General features: G+C 44.6%; 1 protein-coding gene across 5 annotated transcripts in view; it reads left to right on the top strand.

Annotated features, from left to right (window-relative positions):
* LOC126297701 (glycoprotein 3-alpha-L-fucosyltransferase A-like) overlaps nucleotides 1-23,153 on the top strand; it is a 663,635-nt gene that overhangs the window by 136,377 nt on the left and 504,105 nt on the right. The window contains exon 1 of one of the 5 annotated variants that reach the window (XM_049988824.1): nucleotides 21,587-21,655. The exons of the other annotated variants lie outside the window; for them this stretch is intronic. The gene's annotated coding sequence lies outside the window, so the exon portion shown is untranslated. Of the gene's footprint in view, nucleotides 1-21,586; nucleotides 21,656-23,153 lie in introns of those variants that run through there. 5 annotated transcript variants of the gene reach the window in all.

Genomic DNA, 23,153 nt, shown 5'->3' with positions numbered 1-23,153 from the left:
GACAGAGCTAGGCCTAAGAAAACACTAACACCTAGTGAGTAAGATATATGAGACAGGCGAAATACCCTCTTCACTTCAAGAAAAATATATTTATTCAAATCCCAAAGAAAGCAGGTGTTGACAGATGTGAAAAATTACCGAACTATCAATTTAATAACCCACGGCTCAAAATACTACCATGAATTCCTTACAAACGAATGGAAAAACTGGTAGAAGCCGACCTCGGGGGAAATCAGTTTGGATTCCGTAGAAATGCTGGAACACGTGAGGTAATAGTGACCCTACGACTTATCTTAGAAAATAGATTAAGGAAAGGCAAACCTACGTTTCTAGCGATTGTAGACTTAGAGAAAGCTTTTGACAATGTTGACTGGAATACTCTCTTTCAAATTCTAAAGGTGGCAGGGGCCAAATACAGGGACCGAAAGGCTATTTACTATTTGTACAGAAACCAGATAGCAGTTACACTCCTGGAAATTGAAATAAGAACACCGTGAATTCATTGTCCCAGGAAGGGGAAACTTTATTGATACATTCCTGGGGTAAGATACATCACATGATCACACTGACAGAACCACAGGCACATAGACACAGGCAACAGAGCATGCACAATGTCGGCACTAGTACAGTGTATATCCACCTTTCGCAGCAATCCAGGCTGCTATTCTCCCATGGAGACGATCGTAGAGATGCTGGATGTAGTCCTGTGGAACGGCTTGCCATGCCGTTTCCACCTGGCACCTCAGTTGGACCAGCGTTCGTGCAGGACGTGCAGACAGCGTGAGACAACGCTTCATCCAGTCCCAAACATGCTCAATGGGGGACAGATCCGGAGATCTTGCTGGCCAGGGTAGTTGACTTACACCTTCTAGAGCAAGTTGGGTGGCACGGGATACATGCGGACGTGCATTGTCCTGTTGGAACAGCAAGTTCCCTTGTCGGTCTGGGAATGGTAGAACGATGGGTTCGATGACGGTTTGGATGTACCGTGCACTATTCAGTGTCCCCTCGACGATCACCAGAGGTGTACGGCCAGTGTAGGAGATCGCTCCCCACACCATGATGCCGGGTGTTGGCTCTGTATGCCTCGGTCGTATGCAGTCCTGATTGTGGCGCTCACCTGCACGGCACCAAACACGCATACGACCATCATTGGCACCAAGGCAGAAGCGACTCTCATCGCTGAAGACGACACGTCTCCATTCGTCCCTCCATTCACGCCTGTCGCGACACCACTGGAGGCGGGCTGCACGATGTTGGGGCGTGAGCGGAAGACGGCCTAACGGTGTGCGGGACCGTAGCCCAGCTTCATGGAGACGGTTGCGAATGGTCCTCGCCGATACCCCAGGAGCAACAGTGTCCCTAATTTGCTGGGAAGTGGCGGTGCGATCCCCTACGGCACTGCGTAGGATCCTACGGTTTTGGCGTGCATCCGTGCGTCGCTGCGGTCCGGTCCCAGGTCGACGGGCACGTGCACCTTCCGCCGACCACTGGCGACAACATCGATGTACTGTGGAGACCTCACACCCCACGTGCTGAGCAATTCGGCGGTACGTCCACCCGGCCTCTCGCATGCCTACTATACGCGCTCTCTCAAAGTCCGTCAACTGCACATACGGTTCACGTCCACGCTGTCGCGGCATGCTACCAGTGTTAAAGACTGCGATGGAGCTCCGTATGCCACGGTAAACTGGCTGACACTGACGGCGGCGGTGCACAAATGCTGCGCAGCTAGCGCCATTCGACGGCCAACACCGCGGTTCCGGGTGTGTCCACTGTGCCGTGCGTGTGATCATTGCTTGTACAGCCCTCTCGCAGTGTCTGGAACAAGTATGGTGGGTCTGACACACCGGTGTCAATGTGTTCTTTTTTCCATTTCCAGGAGTGTATATTAGTCTATGGGCATGACAGGAAGCAGCGGTTGGGAAGGGAGTGAGACAGGGTTGTAGCCTATTCCCGACATTATTCAATCTGTATATTGAGCAAGTAGTAGAGAAACTAAAAGAAAAATTCGGAGTAGGTAATAAAATCCATGGCGAAGAAATAAAAACTTTGAGGTTGGCTGATGACAGTGTAATTCTCTCAGAGACAGCAAAGGACCTGGAAGAGCAGCTGAACGGAATGGACAGTGTCTTGAAAGAAGGATTTAAGCTGAACATCAACAAAAGCAAAACGAGGATAATGGAATGTAGTCGAGTGAACTCGGATGATGCTGAGGGAATTAGATTAGAGAATGAGACGCTTAAAGTAGTAAAGGAGTTTTGCTATTTGGAGAGCAAAATAACGGATGATGGTCAAAGTAGAGAGGATATAAAATGTAGACTGGCAATGTAAAGGGAAGCGTTTCTGAAGAAGAGAAATTTGTTAACATCGAGTATCGATTCAAGTGTCATTAAGTCGTTTCTCAAAGTATATGTATGGAGTGTAGCCATGTATGGAAGTGAAACATGGACGATAAATAATTTATACAAGAAGAGAGTAGAGGCTTTCGAATGTGGTGCTACAGAAGAATGCTGAAGATTAGATGTGTAGATCACATAACTAATGAGGAGTTTTTGAATAGAATTAGAGAGAAGAGAAATTTGTGGCACTACTTGACTAGAAGAAGGGATCGGTTGCTAGAGCATATTCTGAAACACGAAGGGATCACCAATTTGGTATTGGAGAGCAACGTCGAGGGTAAAGATCATAGAGGGAGACCAAGAGATAAATACACTAAACAGATACAGAAGGATGTAGGTTGCAGTAGGTACTGGAGATGAAGACGCTTGCACAGGATAGATTAGCAGGGAGAGCTGCATCAAACCAGTCTCAGGACTGAAGACCACAACAACAACAACAACAACAACATTTCTATTGGGTATAACACAAACTCTATGGCTAATTTTTTCTTGTTTCTTTTTCACTTCTTTTCTTCTTATAACCTCATTGTGAGAATGAGATCATACATTTCTTCTAAAGCGTTATCTAATTCTGGCAAATAATTTCCATATACACCTTTTAATTTTTACTCATCAACAGGAGTTATGAAATTCAGTGCATCAAATTCATTGTTTATGAATTTTACAGCCTCACCAATGTAACTGAACTCAGGATGGTTGTGACAAATGGTTTGCCCCACAGTGGAAGGAAAGAAAGCCAAACTGCTTTCCTTATATTTTGTCTTGCCGTCCCAGAACAAGCAAATGCTTCGTAGTGGTTTTGTGGGCGTATTGTAAAATTACGTCAGTGTTTTGGAGTTCAACTAACTTAGTGAACAGTTCTTTTGTGTGCAAACGACTAGATTTTAGTCGATAACCATCGTCAAGCAGATGATTCCGAAACAGTTTTAAGGCATGAGACACATCACAAACTGTTTTTATTCGATTGCTTCTCGAAACCTGAGTTATCAAATGTAACATTTAAATTCCCTAGAAGTTTTATGTTTGAAGCTCCCATATCACTCACAAAAGCCCCCACTTTAAATTCAACGCCGGCCGCGGTGGCCGTGCGGTTCTGGCGATGCAGTCCGGCACCGGGGGGCTGCTACGGTCGCAGGTTCAAATCCTGCCTCGGGCATGGATGTGTGTGATGTCCTTAGGTTACTTAGGTTTAAGTACACTACATCTAGAGGACTGATGACCTCAGATGTTAAGTCCCATAGTTCTTAGAGCCATCTGAACGATTTTGAAGACTCTGATTCAGTTTTCAAAAGACTAATGCTTAAAACCTGGTAGAACACTAAATTGCCTGAGTCTTCTTTTAATAGCGACTTCACTAGGGAGATTGCATTGCAACACGTCCCTGACAAAAGATAACGCTTTGTAAGATTGGAAAGGTAAAGTCGAAGCCTTTCAAGATCTTCAGATGACCAGTTACTACAGTGTGCTTTCATAAATACTTCATCTACATCTACATCTACTTGACACTGACATTCAGAAAAAGAGCCCTGAATCACACTTTGAATAACAAGTTTTAATTTCATTAACTGAAAGCTATATAGAGATATTTGTTCCTGTAAATCTGCATTCTTTTGCCTAAAGTCTTTTATTTCTGTTCCCATAATTTCTAATTATTGATGTAGGAAAGCATTGTCGTATTTATATCAGTATTTGGTTTTCATGTTAAGTTTTGCCCAGTAGTAATTTCCTCATTAATTAGTAATATATTTACCTGTAAAATATCTACTGCTTCATTTCGGTATGCCGGAAGCGGTGGTCTAACGGTTATAGGCGCTCAGTCCGGAACCGCGGGACTGCTACGGTCGCAGGTTCGAATCCTGCCTCGGGCATGGATGTGTGTGATGTCCTTATGTTAGTTAGGTTTAAGTAGTTCTAAGTTCTAGGGGACTGATGACCACAGATGGTAAGTCCCATAGTGCTCAGAGCCATTTTTTCATTTCGGTATCTTCGTTTTTGTATTAGAAAATTTCTCTCGTTATTAGGCTCTTTCCTACGCCCTAAATCAGCACCAGACAGTGGTAAATTTAAGGTTGGAACAGAATCAGTCTTCACCTTGCGTTTCGGATGATATTCAGGAGCTCACTTTTCATATCCTTTGTATAATCCGAATCAGTAAAATGTATTGAGTTGACATGAGTATTTTCAACTGAAAACGATTCTACATGTTTACAAGCATTTATCCATTTTCGTTTTGTCTTATTGTTTTTAGGAAACACATCAAAGTGAATTCCTAAATCACTTACACTATGTGATCAAAAGAATCCGGACACCCCCAAAAACACACGTTTTTCATATTATGTGCATTGTGCTGCCACTTACTGCCAGGTACTCCGTATCAACGTCCATGGTAGTCATTAGATATCGTGAGAGAGCAGAATGGGGCTCTCCGCAGAAATCACGGACTGCGAACGTGGTCACTTGATTCCGTGTCACTTGTGTCATACCTCTGTACGCTAGATTTCCACACTCCTAAATATCCCTAGGTCCACTGTTTCCGACATGTTAGTGAGGTGGAAACGTGAAGAGACACGTACGCACAAAATCGTACTGGCCGACCTCGTCTGTTGAGTGAGAGACCGCCGACAGTTGAAGAGGGTCGTAATGTGTAATAGGCAGACATCTATCCAGGAATTCCAAACTGCATCAGCATCCACTGCAAGTACTATGACAGGCGGGAGGTGAGAAAACTTGGATTTCATGGTCGAGTGGCTGCTCATAAGCCACGCATCACGCCGGTAAATGCCAAAAGATCCCTCACTTGGTGCAAGGAGCGTAAATATTGGACGATTGAACAGTGTAAAAACACCGACTTTGTGCCAGGACTCACCCACCGACATCGATACCTCTCCTCAGTGCAGTAATCTGTGAAGAACGAGCTGCCATTCCCCAAGAAACCTTCAAGCACCTGATTGAACATGTACCTGCGAGAGTGGAAGCTATCATCAAGGCTAAGGGTGGGCACTACCGATGGAGGGCGCCACGAACGTTTAAGTCATTTTCAGCCAGGTCTGGATACTTTTGATAACGTAGTGTACTTGTCTGTTGTGGTCAGCAGAACTGGAGATTTTGCAAAATAAACATTATTTTTAACTTAACAATTTAAACTAAAAAAATTCCTCAATACACTGGTGATCACAGCGTAGCTCTGTACTCAGTCCCCAGTCACTAATAAAAATTTACACTGCAGTAAACAACTTAGTTTTCTCTCGGAAATGCAATTACAAGGCAACTGCGGACTCCTGAGCGCTGGTTGGGTTCACTGTGACGTCAGCGGCGCGACTTGCTACTGTGCATAGTCCTCGTGATTGCTACCGTGTATTCCAATATCCCTGCCTTGTCCTGCTGACACACTTACACCAAATAATTGCCTTTTTATCACCCAGTTAAAAATTGTTAATTTCACGTCCCGTTTCGTGGTCCGACGAGCGAGCCAGGCTTCGATTACTCTATATCAAGGAGCCGCCGAACGGTCTCTCGTTTCGCGGCAACCGCCACTGTACGAGCGCAAAGAAACCAACGCCACGCTAACGGGGAACTACTGATAAACACAACGATATGCAACTTACACAGTATTGATACAGCTGTGCAAAATAGGGAATGTGATTGAAATGTCTTAAAATGCTTCGAGGTTAAAAGCAAATTAATGATGTGACATCATAATGTGGTTGACCGTCAAGAACATAACAAAAGACGAGCGACTGTCCATGAAACTGATAGCCTGGGAATAGCACATTAGCAAAGCCACTGTGAAGCCATCGTTCACAGATATTAAGGCATGTGGAAGATATATCGCCATTTGTTGTCCCGCGAATTGACTGAAGAGCTCATTAAACGCGTGAGCGGAATCCAGCCTCCGTACAAATAGAGCTATAATGAGACGGTGCCTACTCATCATCACCGATTTCGTCCTAATTTATGGTATATGCAGGACTTGGCCCAAAATTAAAGTGACAGAAGTGATAACTCCAGAAGGCCAAACGTTTTGAAAAAATATCATTTTGGTACGGAGCGGACGAAGCATCGGCCACTTACATCAGCACAGGTGCGACGTAGCTGCTGGCTCAGTGGAAAGAGTTCATACCGGTCGGTAATCCGAGGGTCGTCGGCTCGTCCCAATTCGGAAACATTTATTTTATTTTTAATTGTTCTGTTACTTGCACCGAAAATAACCGAAATAATGATTAATACAATATATTTACTAATAATTCCATTAAATGCATGAGAAGAAAAGGCAAAGTGAAATTTGTGATTGGAAATAAATTTTTAAGAAGCGATTGTAAGGCGTATACGAGAACTTCGTATAAATAGATATTTTTGTCATTTTACAATTGATGATTTATATGTGTTGAGGTGATATTCATCTTAAGAAACATGGGCAAGCAGTAATATCCTCGACATCTTGTACACATTACAAACGCTGCATTTTTACAACTGCATGGTTCTTTTAAAGTTCCTATACAAGAATAAATTTGGTTACATTCGAAAAAGATTCACTCTCATCGCACAGTTCGGTAACAATCATTTCGTCAAATATTGGTTAGAATAGATAGTTTTGTACAGTGGGATGTACGTTTATGCAGTCTTCTCCAGATGTGATTTATTTTTCTCTCTCGACGAGATAAAAGCAGTTTTGAAGATTTTTGATCAAATTCTTTATCCGACGATAAAAATAGACGTCGCTGAGTCGCACAGACGGTGTACATCTGGGTGAAGGGAGGGGGAGGGGTGGAAATCACTTTAATACCCCACGATGGCAACCCTTCTTCATCTTGAAAAATATCATCGTATAATCGCCAATTTGTTTGTCTTCCCTCAGAGCAAATTAACAGAAGAAATGCGTTGTCCTGCACGTAGGGCTTCATCACATCGGCCGATCTCTTTTTTTTTTTTTTTTACTGTTGTAAGATTCGTACATTTTGACAAAGTAATTACGTCATTCCTATGTTTTTCCGCGTATTCATTCACCGTGTTTTGCATCTTCGGTCCAAAGAAGCCAGCACTCTCATATAGATATGAGTAGACTGTTGGCAATAATTTTCCAGAAATTTTTGTAACGTATTTCACTCTATACAAGTGAGCTCATATGTCGCTTTACTTGCAGTGTAATTAATGTGAAAATTGAAAACAAAAGTTTTCCACGACCTTTGGTTCCCGTTCTGTACTCTTGTCATTGCTCCAGCCGCTGCCTAGAAACTACGCTAACATAAATGTCTCTTGCCTCACCCGAGATGCAGCAAAACTGCTATTTTTTCTAAACGTTATACTATCTGGAGCTTCCACTTCTGTCACTTTCATTTTCGGCCAAGACTACCAAATATTAAAAATGTGTATGAAATCGGTCATGACAAGCGGCCGTGGTCCTCTTGGTTAGTCGACGAAATCAGCTGCTATCACGTCGATCCACAGTAGTACGGACTACCAGTGCAGTCGTAGTGCACAGCAGTCTGCATCACAGGTCGACGGACGCCTAAGGACGTGTGTCATCAGTTGGTCAGTTCATTCCTAAGGAAGCTTTCAACCCTCGACCCACAGTTTTCAACAGCTTTCATACACTCAGGTGACAAAAGTCATGTGATACCTCCTAATATCGTGTCGGAGCTTCTTTTGCCTGGTGTAGTGCAACAGCTAGCCGTGGCATGGGTTCAACAAGTCGGAAGTCCCCTGCAGAAATGATGAGTCATAACGCCTTACAGCCGTCCATAATTGCGAAAGTATTGCCGGCGTAAGATTTTTTGCACGAAATGACCGCTCGGTTACCTCCCATAAATGTTCGATGCGATGGACGTCGAGCTATCTGGATGGTAAAACCATTCGCTCGGGCTGTCCAGGACGTTCAAAGCAGTCGCGACGAGTTGTGGCCCAGTGACTTGGTGCAATGCCATCTATAAAAATTGGTAAATGAAGTCCATGAAAGGCTGCAAATGGTCACCAAGTACCCGAAAACCCAGAGGACCCTGTCCGTTCCATGTAAACACAGCCCACACTATTATGGAGTCACCACCAGCTTGCACAGTGCCTTGTTGATAACTTGAGTCCATTACTTCTTGGGGTCTGCGCCACACTCGAAACCTATCATGAGCTCTTACCAACATAAATCGGGACTCATCTGGCAATGTCACGATTTTCCAGTCTTCTAGGATCCAACCAGAATGGCCACGAGCTCAGGAGAGGCGCTGTTAGCAAAAGCACTCACGTCGATCGTCTGCTGCCATATCCTACTGACGCCAGATTTCGCCGAACTGTCGTAACGGATACGTTCGCACTAGTCCCGTATTGATTTCTGCGGTTCTTTCACGCAGTGCTGGCAACTACACGCAAACGTAGCTGTTCTCGGTCGTTAATTGAAGGCCGTCGGCCACTGCGTTGTCCGTGGTGTGATTTAATGCCTGGAATTTGGTCCTCTCGGCAAACTCCTGACATGTGGATCGCGGAGTACTGAATTCCCTCACGATTTCCGGAACAGAATGTTGCATGCACCTAGCTCCAGTTGCCACTCCGCGTTCAAAGCCTGTTATCTCTGGTCGTGCGGCCGCAAGCACGACGGACACCTTTTCACACGATCACCTGAGTACAAATGACGGACCCGCCTACAACTCGTGTACGCCATACTATCGCCACCTTCGTATGTGCATACCTCTATCGCATGATTTCTGTTACCTCAGGGCACGTTGTCAATAGTTTACCGTTGCCAGTGCCGACTACTAATAAAACACTTCATTTAAACTGATTTTCAAATTTCTTTTATGATATTATTCACCGAATTCTCTAGATCTCTAGATCCAAGTGCTTATTGTATACAACTCGATAACAATTTGTTTCTCGAAAGTGACTTATCCGCTCCCCCGCTACCCGCCAAGTGAATCCTATACCAGCAGTCTGGGTTTTAAGCAGGCTCGTGCCTGGGCATGGCAAAAATGAAACTAGATCGAGACGCCAAATACGTATAACAAACAATATTTACCAAAAAAAAATTACACAAATCTCAAGTAAAGAAACAACAGAAGAAGATTAAAATCTAATGTCTTGTCGTCACCATCATCATCACACTAAAAATGCAAATGTGAGGAAACAAGATGAATTTACCATTATCGTCTTCTCAACATTTCATGGCGTATCGTTGTCGGTAATGTAAATCACTTGCTGTTTCATAATAATTCGACATTCTATGATTATATTGTTTGTGATGCGGAGTAAGTATATTTTAGGATACAGAATATTCCGGTTATGAGTACATTATTTGTTTACAACTCAGAATAACGACAAAACTAGGTTAATGATTCTAGCAATTAGAGAACGAGGAGAGATGAAAACATAAGTTTTCATTTGATAATGCATTAACAGATTATAATCTCGTGAAACATTAAAAGTGAGAAATGTCGTTAACTGGGGCAATTCACATAAGGGAGCATAAGCATTTATGACGTCTGATACACTTGAAAAACAAGCGAATATTTGTGGTGATAGATACATCGCTTGTTCTCAGTTAATTTTCGTAAGTGAAGATTTATTTTGATAAGAGTGTTAAAAAAAGGAAGAAGCTTTGGTCTGATTGAAATCAACCGGTATATAGTAAGTGTGGTTCCAGAAATAAGTAATCGCGTATTAAGAATTTAAAAAATCGCATGCAAGAGGTGGTATGTTTGGTATTTGTTGTACCGATTCCTTCATTCTCCTCGATAAGGATCATTTTGTAACAAAATACGAAATATATGACCGAAACCGGTTACCAGAATTAAAAGCTTAAAAAAACATATTGTTGCGATGGGGACTGCTTTTTATTTATACAGTCTTCCAGTAAACCAGCCATATGCTTTTGCCACACAGTAATTGCAGCGTCTCCTCTGAACCTCGTGCCCCTGCCATCAATGCATAAGGGATGTCTGTCTACCGGCCGCCGTGTTGTCCTCTGACTTGCCTCTAAACCCTCCATCTGGCAAAAACACCAAAACAATGATTAAGAAGAAAACTTACAAAGGCGTGACGATTTCACCACCTGCATTCCTTTCCTATAAACGATACACTACTGTCTTTCTTACAACAAGCAAAAAAGTTTTTATGTGTTTCTTTACTAGCTCTGACAGTTAAACTGCAGGCAGTTTGGAAAATACCATAAAAGACTGTGATGTGTAACTTTTGTCATTGCCTGTGATTCACGACGGGAAAAAAGTCGGGAGGTCTGGCGGAGTATTAGTACACTACTGGCCATTAAAATTTCTACACCACGAAGATGACGTGCTACAGACGCGAAATTTAACCGAGGGGAAGAAGATGCTGTGATGTGCAAATGATTAGCTTTTCAGACCTACAACGTACTGACATGAGGAAAGTTTCCAACCGATTTCTCATACACAAACAGCAGTTGACCGGCGTTGCCTGGTGAAACGTTGTGATGCCTCGTGTAAGGAGGAGACAGGCGTACCATCACGTTTCCGACTTTGATAAAGGTCGGATTGTAGACTTTCGCGATTGCGGTTTATCGTATCGCGACACTGCTGCTCGCGTTGGTCGAGATCCAATGAGTGTTAGCAGAATATGGAATCGGTGGGTTCAGGAGAGTAATACGGAACGCCGTGCTGGATCCTAACGGCCTTGTACCACTAGCAGTCGACATGACAGTCATCTTATCCGCATGGCTGTAACGGATCGTGCAGCCCCGTCTCGATCCCTGAGTCAACAGATGGTGACGTTTGCAAGACAACAACCATCTGCAGGAACAGTTCGACGGCGTTTGCAGTAGCATGGACTATCAGCTCGGAGACCATGGCTGCGGTTACCCGTGACGCTGCATCACATACCGGAGCGCCTGCAATGGTGTACTCAACGATGAACCTGTGTGCACAAATGGCAAAACGTCATTTTTCGGATGAATCCAGGTTCTGTTTATAGCATCATGATGGTCGCATCCGTGTTTGGCGACATCGCGGCGAACGCACACTGGAATCGTGTATTCGTCATCGCCATACTGGCGTATCATCCGGCGTGATGGTATGGGGTGCCATTGGTTACACGTCTCGGTCACCTCTTGTTCGCACTGACGGCACTTTGAACAGTGGACGTTACATTTCAGATGTGTTACGACCCGTGGCTCTACCCTTCATTCGATCCCTGCGAAACCCTACTGGTCAATTGTGGCCGAGCAACTGGCTCGTCACAAGACGCCAGTCACTACTCTTGATGAACTGTGGTATCCTGTTGAAGCTGCATGGGCAGCTGTACCTGTACACGCCATCTAAGCTCTGTTTGACTCAATGCCCAGGCGTATGAAGGTGGTTGTCTTGGGTACTGATTTCTGAGGATCTGTGCACCCAAATTGCTTGAAAATGTAATCACATTCCGGTTGTAATATAATACATTTGTCCAATGAATACCCGTTTATCAACTGCATTTATTCTTGGCGTGGCAATTTTAATGGCCAGTGGTGTATTATATACACCTTCAGAAAATATGAGAAGGTAATTTCCTGTTAATATTGCACAAAAGAGCCAAAGAAACTAGTGCACCTGCCTAATATCGTGTAGGGCCACCGTGAGCACGCGGTAGTGCCGCAACACGACGTGACATAGACACGACTAATGTCTCAAGTAGTGCTAGAGGGAACTGACGCCATGAATCCTGCAGGGCTGCCCATAAATCCGTATGAGTACGAGGGGGTGGAGATCTCTTGTGAACAGCACGATGCAAGGCATCCCAGTTGTTTCTATCGTGAACCAAATGATGGTTGAGAGTTAATACTTCACATTTAGGTTGATTTTTCGGTGTTGCGAAGCTACCTGACAGATAAAAATGTGTTACATTGAGATTCGAATGAGGACTGCTGTGCCCTGCGGGAAATGCTCTAAAAACCCGGGTAATAATCTGTGAAGAGCGTACATTACTTTGTACACTGAGCGAGAGATTCGTTCTGAAAGAAGGAAGGAAGATTAGTGTTCAACGTCGCGTTGACAACGAAGTCATTAGAGACTGAGGTCATGCTCGTAATGGTTCAAGAGTGAGGAAGGATATCGGCGGCGCCCTTTCATCCCGGTATTTACAGAGAGCGGTTCACTGAGATCATGGAGAACCTTAGTCTGGATGGCTGGATCCGCGTCTGAACCTGTTCCTCCAGAATAAGAGTCCATTGTGCTAACAAGTGCAAACATTTCGCTCGGTGATCCGTTCGGAAACAATTTCCTTATCTGCAGCTACGCCGTTTTCCCAGGAAGGTCAGCCCAGTAAGTTGTACTGAAGAGCTTCTGTGAATTATGGGATAGGTATAAGTGGGCTAAAGATATGAATTGGGCTTTGGAGATAATAATGCAGGCGACAAGAAGCAGATATTCCAAATATTCAAAATCAGTGTAGATTTAGCTCGTATTGAATTAAGAGGTTAATTGAGCTTTCCAAAACTGTTAAACATCCTCTAAGAGTGAGCATCCACATTTACTGTATGAAATTACACGGCACTTTACTAAAATATTACAAAATATCCAGGATTGTGTGTAGTTTGGAATGGTGCCTAACTCTGGATGTAATTGTATTTACGTTTCACTCAATAGGATGTCTGTTTCAGTGACTAACTGTCATAGAAAGCCTTTTAATACATATACAACCTTCTGAAAGGAAATAAAACATAATTATAGAACATCGTACTATAAATGCTGGAATGAAGACAATACTGCAATTAATATAATAATTATTATAATAATAATAACGATAATAATACAGACAGAGTAGAAGAATTTCCCGCATTTAACTAAACTTAAAAAGGAAAGAAGAAGGCGTCATCGGTTACCTATTTCCTGAACTATCCTTGTATTTTTCCGGAATGATTCAAATCGGGATGTTTGGATGAGGTGAACAGTACTGTAACCTCTTTATATGAACAGCTTTCGGACCTCCCATTGCATTTTAGAAACTTGCAGCTCTCTTAACACCAATACGTAAAAATAAAGAATTCATACATGAGCGATACTGACTATTTCTACATTCATTTCAGTGAATGAATCTCGCTTTACACAATTAAAGTAACCGTGCAGTGTCTAGAAATCCTGCATACTCGGTTCGCTAGACAAGCAATCGAACAATTCGAATCAATGAAACAGAGAAATACAGATACTTAACTTTGATTACACAGATGTGTCGCAACCGAAGGGCGACATACAAAAGCAACTGACCTGCACAGACTGACTGAGATACGTAAAGATTCTAATGAAGTGGCTACGTTGCGTCGGCGAACGAAGTGGCTAACGTTGACGCTGCTGTCGAAGTGGATTCCCACCACTCTCTCTCTCTCACCTTTTAACTTTCCCATCCTTGGGGAAGTGTTTTGAGGGGTGTGTAGCCTGTTGGTTTTTACTCCACTGTGTGCGTTTTGAGTGTGTGTTTGTCTTTGACTGTTTTGGCTGTCTCTGTGTTGTATTGGTGTTCTGGTGGTGTGTAGTACTTGCCTGAGGTTAGCGAGATCTTTGGTGTTTTAAGGATTAAGGATTAGGGTTAGAATTTGGAGATTTTTGGGATTTTATCTTCAAGTCGTCGAAGATCGCCATGGGGTGTTTGTGCTTGTCGTGGGACATGTCATACCGACCCAAGGATTGGATAAGATTGTTTCCAGATCAGGAAGAGCTCTCATAGAAAGCCCTTGCCAGATCCTGGAATCTTTCTTTGAGGAGTGGGATTTCAGCAGCGGCCTGCAGATCGTCAGTGGGGAATCCCATGAGTAGGTGCAATGCCCTCCTGAGGGCGCGGTTCTGCAGCGTCTGGAGTTTGTCCAGGTGCTGTTTTGCCGCGTATCCCCAGGCAGGGCACGCATACTCCATTACTGGCCGCATGAGGGCCTGATACGCGTTTAGTCCTACAAAGCAGGGAGGGGAGCTGGTTGTGTTGGGTATAGGATTGAGTATAGGATGGACATTCTGGCGCAGACCTCCCTGTGGATCTCGCCTATATGGTGTTTCCACGTTAGTCTCGAGTCCAAGATACTTGGCGGATCTGCGCCAGGGGAGTCGGGATCCATGTAGGTGCAGGTGAATGTGGGGAGGGGGCGGAGGGGCATGAGGGGGTCCGCGTCTCCTGAGTCTCTGCGTAATAAGCATAGCCTGAATCTTTTCAGAGTTGATGATGATGCCCCAGCGACGGGCCCAAATTTCTGTGTCGTCTGAAACCCTTTGTAGCCTACGAATAACCAGGTCCTTGTTCGCATTTCTCGTGTAGAAGGCTGTGTCGTCCGCGTACTGTGCAGTGTGCACCAGGGGGTTGTTGGAGTGTCCGCAGTGTACAGACCGTACAAAACGGGCCCCAGGACCGATCCCTGTGGTGCCCCAGCACGAATACGCCTTTTGATGGAGGTGGCTGTTTCTACCGTGACAGAGATAGCTTCGGATTAACCTGACTATGCTCCCGGGGAACCATTGTGTGTATAATTTGTATAGTAGCCCTTTAGACTCCCAACAGTCAAGTGCGGCGCTTATATCCTCTTCACGTATGGGCAGCTGCCATCGCTTTGTCGTTCTGGGAGATCGGTCAGCCGGCGGCTGGCTGACCTCTTCTCACAGCCGTCTCTTCTCTGGCGTGCCGGCGCTCAACTTACGCCGTAACAAACTGCAAGTGTTTATTACTGAGAATACAAATAGTTGCTCAGAGAGTGTGTTCAACTATAGTATGAAAATGTGCTGCTTGTTACTTGTAGACTTCAACTGCCCGATAATCGTCGTGAAAATTTGCATTTTAGAGTGACGCACACTTTTTTGAGCAGTAGATAAGCACATAAAAATCATCACTGGCTGGGGTCTTTCCAATGGCTGAATCTTTTGCTTTTTAATACGTTCCTATTGATTATCTTTGGGAGGAAAAAATGTATTGTTACCAAAACTGTGCTGCGCCAAAATGTTAATTAACGTGTCATCAAGGAAAGCAACTCGCGAAATTAACAAGTACTGGTGTATCAGAGGTTCTAAGAAACGACAATTGTTCAGCAGTACAGATAGATGCATCCATGTTCTGCAGGAGCTCATTAGTACGTGTCTTCAACGAGAGATTAGCAGCCAGCTTCAGTCTCAGAAATCTAGCATCTCCGCACCTCCTGGTTCTCTGATCATGCCGCCATTGAGAGTGAGAGAGAGTTTAATATCAGTGCGAACAGAACGGCGGCTTCACTGTATTTTATTACATTTAAGAGTCAGTATGTTAGTTTTGAGTTAGTATTTGCTACCTTATTTTGTTACTGCAACGATCTGTTTTAATTACATTTGTATAATCCGCAAACATACAGCTGAAGACTTAACAGTTACAGCGTATTTCTTTTAAATGATCCATTCTATTTCATAACGCTGTGCCGTCTACATCACGGGTGGGCAAGCTGCGGCCTGTGGGTCTCATCCGGCCCGCGGTTGGTTTCAATCCGCTTCGCGAAAGGGTTCCTAGGACGACGTAAAATCAATGTATTCATGTTGTTGTTGTTGTTGTGGACTTCAGTTCAGAGACTGGTTTGATGCAGCTCTCATTGCTACTCTATCCTGTGCAAGGTTCTTCATCTCCCAGTACCTACTGCAACCTACATCCTTCTGAATCTGTTTAGTGTATTCATCTCTTGGTCTCGCTCTACGATTTTTACCCTCCACGCTGCCCTCAAATGGTTCAAATGGCTCTCAGCACTATAGGACCTAACTTCTGAGGTCATCAGTCCCCTAGAACTTAGAACTACTTAAACCTAACTAACCTAAGGACATCACACACATCCATGCCCGAGGCAGGATTCGAACCTGAGACCGTAGCGGTCGAGTGGTTCCAGTCAGTAGCGCCTAGAACCGCTCGGCCACTCCGGTCGGCCACGCTGCGCTCCAATACTAAATTGGTGATCCCTTGATGCCTCAGAATATGCCCTACCAACCGATCCATTCTTCTAGTCAAGTTGTGCCACAAATTTCTCTTCTCTCCAATTATATTCAATACCTCCTCATTAGTTATGTGATCTACCCATCTAATCTTCAGCATTCATCTGTAGCACCACACTTCGAAAACTTCTATTCTCTTCTTCTCTAAACTATTGATCGTCCACGTTTCACTTCCATACATGGCTGCACTCCATACAAATACTTTCAGAAACGACTTCCTGACACTTAAATCTATACTCGATGTTAACAAATTTCTCTTCTTCTGAAATACTTTCCTTGCCATTGCAGTCTACAATTTATATCCTCTCTACAACGACCATCATCAGTTATTTTGCTCCCCAAATAGCAAAACTCGTTTACTACTTTAAGCGTCTCATTTCCTAATCTAATTCCTGCAGCATCACCCGATTTAATTAGACTACATTCCATTATCCTCGTTTTGCTTTTGGTGATGATCATCTTATATCTTCCTTTCGAGACACTGTCCATACCGTTCAGCTGCTCTTCCAAGTCCTTTGCTATCTCTGATAGAATTACAATGTCATCGGCGAAACTCAAAGTTTTTATTTCTTCTCCATGAATTTTAATCCCAACTCCGAATTTTTCTTTTGTTTCCTTCACTGCTTGCTCAATATACAGACTGAATAACATCTGGGATAGGCGACAATCCTGTCTCACCCCTTCCCAACCACTTATTCCCTTTCGTGCCCCTCGACTCTTATAACTGCCATCTGGTTTCTGTACAATTTGTAAATAGCCTTTCGCTCCCTGTATTTTACCTCTGCCACCTTCAGAACTTGAAAGAGAGTGTTCCACTCAACATTCTCAAAAGCTTTCTCTAAGTCTACAAATACTAGAAAAGTAGGTTGCCTTTCCTTAATCTACACTCCTGGAAATTGAAATAAGAACACCGTGAATTCATTGTCCCAGGAAGGGGAAACTTTATTGACACATTCCTGGGGTCAGATTCATCACATGATCACACTGACAGAACCACAGGCACATAGACACAGGCAACAAAGCACACAAAATGTGTATATCCACCTTTCGCAGCAATGCAGGCTGCTATTCTCCCATGGAGACGATCGTAGAGATGCTGGATGTAGTCCTGTGGAACGGCTTGCCATGCCATTTCCACCTGGCGCCTCAGTTGGACCAGCGTTCGTGCTGGACGTGCAGACCGCGTGAGACGACGCTTCATCCAGTCCCAAACATGCTCAATGGGGGACACATCCGGAGATCTTGCTGGCCAGGGTAGTTGACTTACACCTTCTAGAGCACGTTGGGTGGCACAGGATACATGCGGACGTGCATTGTCCCGTTGGAACCGCAAGTTCCCTTGCCGGTCGAGGAATGGTAGAACGATGGGTTCGATGACGGTTAGGATGTACCGTGCAGTATTCAGTGTCCCCTCGACCATCACCAGTGTAGGAGATCGCTCCCCACACCATGATGCCGGGTGTTGGCCCTGTGTGCCTCGGTCGTATGCAGTCCTGACTGTGGCGCTCACTAGCACTGCGCCAAACACGCATACGACCATCATTGGCACCAAGGCAGAAGCGACTCTCATCGCTGGAGACGACACGTCTCCATTCGTCCCTCCATTCACGCCTGTCGCGACACCACTGGAGGCGGGCTGCACGATGTTGGGGCGTGAGCGGAAGACGGCCTAACGGTGGCGGGACCGTAGCCCAGCTTCATGGAGACGGTTGCGAATGGTCCTCGCCTATACCCCAGGAGCAAGAGTGTCCCTAATTTGCTGGGAAGTGGCGGTGAGGTCCCCTACGGCACTGCGTAGGATCCTACGGTCTTGGCGTGCATCCGTGTGTCGCTGCGGTCCGCTCCCAGGTCGACGGGCACGTGCACCTTCCGCCGACCACTGGCGACAACATCGATGTACTGTGGAGACCTCACGCCCCACGTGTTGAGCAATTCGGCGGTACGTCCACCCGGCCTCCCGCATGCCCACTATACGCCCTCGCTCAAAGTCCGTCAACTGCACATACGTTTCACGTCCACGCTGTCGCGGCATGCTACCAGTGTTAAAGACTGCGATGGAGCTTCGTATGCCACGGCAAACTGGCTGACACTGACTGCGGCGGTGCACAAATGCTGCGCAGCTAGCGCCATTCGACGGCCAACACCGCGGTTCCTGGTGTGTCCGCTGTGCGGTGCGTGTGATCATTGCTTGTACAGCCCTCTCGCAGTGTCCGGAGCAAGTATGGTGGGTCTGACACACAGGTGTCAATGTGTTCTTTTTTCCATTTCCAGGAGTGTATTTTCTAAGATGAGTCGTAGGGTCAGTATTGACTCAGATGTTACAATATTTCAACGGAATCCAAACTTCTAAAAAAAAAAAAAGAAACGCTTGTTTTGAGGTATAATTTGTTGGCGTGGCGAGTCGGGAAAGGCGTGCCATTCATGTATGTGCATTACTCCCTAACATTGGCACCGACACTGTAGTTTTGAGTTGATGCGCTAGGAGCGCTGCGGTTGTGCCACTTCACGAGGGGCCCGGGAGCTTCAGTTAGTATGTGAGTGAGGTCCGCAAGCCACCGAACGTTGCCCGTGCCTGATCTACACGTCGGAAGATATCACCTCGAGGTAAGTTTTTACTTACGGACGAGACTCAAAGTTTACCTTGGTGCAAGTTGTAAGTAGCCAGGCCGTGTGCTGCCGAGTACGGGTCTCAAATGTGAGTCGAGCTGATTCTGCCATCTGAGAACAGCAAGAAAAGCATTCCGAAAAAGAGAAAGTCTTTTCTGAAGGTGTTTATCGCGTAGCCTTGTGCAGAAATGAAACTTAGGCAATTAACAGCTCATACGAGCGGAGAAAATAAGCATTTTAAATGTGGTACTACAAAAGTTTGCTGAAGACTAGATGTATACATCGAATTAGTGATGCGCAGGTGCTGAACCGATAATGGGAAAATATAAATTTATGGCACAACCTGACTTGGTGCTACTGGAAGGGATCGGTTGATGGGACAAATCTTGATTGATGAAGGAATTGTCAGTTTGGTAATGCAGGGAAGTATAGAGGATAGAAAAATTTTAGAGGGAGAGACTGGTTAGAAGTGCGCGGCGTGATCTGGCATTGCACCGTTGGTGTCACCATATGTGATTTCTTTATATGGTTTGAGCCTTTCTGTCCAGCAACTCTGGGCGAATTAGGACACAGCAAAGTAACATAAGTGACTGCAATAGCTCGAGACTTGCTTGCAAAAGTACGGGACGAGATTGATCGTTGTCTGAATATTGTCGTGCGTCCGGTGGAGTGCACATTGAACATGTGTGGAAGATAAATGAAATATTTGGTGCTAAACGTAACTGCAAAAAGTACCCCAACGTTGTATGTGTATGACAAATACCTTTATAAAACTGAATGGTTGATTTGAAAATAAAATGTTTGTAGTCCTATGCGTAAGCTAAAAGTTACTCCAAGTTTCTATCTTTATTCATATAATTTTGTGAAACTAGATGAATCTTTTTGGAAGACCGCACATTTCAAGGAAAGAAGCAGCTATAGTGTGAAACCCCGGACAAGCCCCTATTAATCAAGCAAAAGGGGGCAGGGGTCTGGAAAAATATCACCAAATCCCATTTTAAGGTGGCGGGGATGAGGGGAGGGGGTGGGAGAGCAATGAAAATCTCACATCAGCTTTTCAGTGCAGAGGATGTATATTATTATAACGGATAACATTTTGTTTTACATAGTGAAATCCGATTATAGACAATATTAAAGTATCCATCGATCTCCATGACCTCGCCGAACTGAACTGAATGCTATACACGCGGGCATATTCGGGTTACCCCGATTTGAAACAAGTTCCGCACAAGTGTTCTCTAGCGCGCCGGTCGAAGTCACTGCAATGCGTATAAAGCAGATGCTATTGTGTTCGACACGAATGTGTATCAAAGCTGTTACAGTGCGTATGTTAAGCGGCATGTGGACAAGTCGAAACACACGTGTGGGCAAGAAGTTAATCGTCTGTGAGAGGAAGCTAAGCGGAAATTCACCTTCAATAATTCTCTTAGTGATCTTATAAACGAAGAGATTTAAAAGCTATGTAATCCTACGGTTATCTTCCATCTGCGATGTAAGTGGAGGTTCAATGACAAAAAATTGGTTCAAATGGCTCTGAGCATTATGGGACTTAACTTCTGAGGCCATCAGTTCCCTAGAACTTAGAACTACTTAAACCTAACTAACTTAAGGACATCACACACATCCATGCCAAAGGCAGGATTCGACCTACGACCATAGAGGTCGCGCGGTTACAGACTGTAGCGACTAGAACCGCTCGACAACTCCGGCCGGCGTTCAATGACATTTAATGTATTAATACACCACTAAAGGGTCATTTTTTAAGGTGCCGTGAAAACGGTAAATACTATCTTCATGGAGACATTTTATCCGTCTGTCTGTTCCACTGACACAGGATTGGCACGTTTAAAATAAAGTGCATTTATTAATGTGTTAAATACATTGTTTAATACGCTTCATAAATAAAACACGATTTTATTAAAGTGTTTGATTCGTGATTAAAACAAGTTAAAAAATCGTTTTTATTTACTTTTACCCTACTACGGGAAAGATCTCAACTGAGGGGGAGGGTCCGCCGGCCGGAGTGGCCGTGCGGTTCTAGGCGCTACAGTCTGGAGCCTAGCGACCGCTTCGGTCGCAGGTTCGAATCCTGCCTCGGGCATGGGTGTGTGTGATGACCTTAGGTTAGTTAGGTTTAATTAGTTCTAAGTTCTAGGCGACTGATGACCTCAGAAGTTAAGTCGCATAGTGCTCAGAGCCTTTTTTTTTTTTCTTTTTGAGGGAGATGGTCCCATGATTGAGGAGAGAGTGGGGGTTCCACATCTCACCAAGGGGGGACGGGGGGTCCACAGTTTTTAAAGAAAACCTCTCACCTAAGTAATGGACGGCACCTTACGTTTCTGCTAGCAAGATCATGGTTTTGTGGGAGTGTAACGTAGCCTCCTGCTTCCTGCTTCTCAGATAAGACTACTTCGCAATTTCCATCAATTTTTGATGTCTGAACTAGAACGAGTGCAGCGAGTAACGGTCCGTAGTGTGGTCCCGACCCGACGCGAGGCGGCGGGCTTCCGCCAGCTGCCGCCGAGTTCTGGTAGCGATATCGACGGTTAAGTGCGCGGCGGGCGGCGGGCGGCGCTGGTGCGCGCATTGTTCGGCGGCGCGTGCGCGCGCGCATGCGCAGAGCGGCGGCTCGCGGCCGGCGCTGGGGCTGGCTGGGCGGCGCGGCGCGGCACATGGCAGTGTTGCAGCCGACGCGAGCTGCCGCGGCTGCCAACAATGTGGGGCCGAGCGCGCTGCCAGGTCAGTCACACCACAACCTCTCGTCTTCCGCGCCGCTCCTCACTCAGATCGATATCCTCTTGTGCCGACTAACTGACTCCTCTCACAGTGCTCCGTATACCGTACTAATTACTTTTTTTTAATTAATTTTGCTTCCGAGTACCGATTCCAAGATTACACTCTCGGCGCGATTTCTTCGCGTACAAGTCCCAAATGTTCGTATACGTAGCAGTTTTATCTGGCCGAGGCATAGTCTGCATTTCACTACAGCCCTCTTAGAAAATAATTATATGAATTATGTGGTTGTATACAGACGGTTTCACTTCTTCGCTACACTACCATAATTTATCATTTTAACCGTTCATTCCTCCTAGAATAGATTGAGAGAATGCGCTTTCTTAAGTAGTTCTTATAGCTCTGTTTACCGGCATCGTTGTCGTGTGGGTTTCGCTCCCACCTGCGCTATCGTGCGTCAGTCAGAAATTGTTTTCTGTATTACATTAAAAAAATTCTCAGTCTTTCGTACAGCAGATTGCCTCCGGTGAGTACACAAGTTGCTAAATAATTGATATTTTCACTGTAAAAGATTGAGTGCAAGTTTCCCAGAGCACGATTACCTTGATTTGGACCAGATGATTCGAGCGTGAGTGTTATCTGGCAAACTAAACATTTCCTTTTACACTGTTAAAACGTTTATTTTAATTGGACATGCCACATTACTCCCCAGTTACTTATATTACAATACATACAAATATGAGTTTATATATTTGTATGTTTACTGGTATCACTGCAATTATCTTTCTTTAATGTGGTGTTGTCGAAAATACGAAATAGCTACGAAAGCTATTAAAAAAACAGAAGTTAGAAGACGTAGCTTCCAACAACACTATTACACGGCCATTATCTTTCGCATTCATTCGTCCTCTTGTGTATTCTTCTGCTGCAATATGTCAGTGTTGCTTACTCGCTCACATTGATTCGATTACCGTTCTCCAGAAGAGACTAGCTTTGGTTTATATGCCGACGCTAGTGCCAGCACGTAGCTAGCTAGAGCCACGTATACATTGGTACCTACCTTCCTCTGTTCGAGCATGTTTTCTTCCGTAAAAGGGTACTGAAATTACCTACTTCCTGCTTCACGTGAAAGTGATATTTCAACCGAAAAGTGTGGCCTCTTGATAACTTTCACCATAGAAGTAGTTTTAGCATTCCTACAGATTTCTTTTAATGCTGTATATAGTTCCAAAGAAAATAGCTTCTTCGTTTTTTTTTTCTTAATGTATACATAGAACATCATTAGGTGAATCGCAAGTAAATAAAATCTTTCTCATTTGCGATCTGTGACTAAAAAGTGTCCTAATCCGAGCCTAACAGCCGGAATGTTACCGACAGTACCAGTGAACAGTCTTTCAATTCGTGCTGCTTGAATATTTGTTCAGCTATAATTTATTTTCTATCCTTCTAGTAGCTCATAGAGTAGTTAAAAATACTCTGACCTTCAAAATGGATTATTTTCTTT

The sequence above is a fragment of the Schistocerca gregaria genome, chromosome X (genome assembly GCF_023897955.1).
Source record: "Schistocerca gregaria isolate iqSchGreg1 chromosome X, iqSchGreg1.2, whole genome shotgun sequence".
Taxonomy (NCBI): domain Eukaryota; kingdom Metazoa; phylum Arthropoda; class Insecta; order Orthoptera; family Acrididae; genus Schistocerca; species Schistocerca gregaria.
The sequence above is the reverse complement of the archived record's forward strand: the minus strand, read 5'-3'. Positions and strand labels throughout refer to the sequence as shown.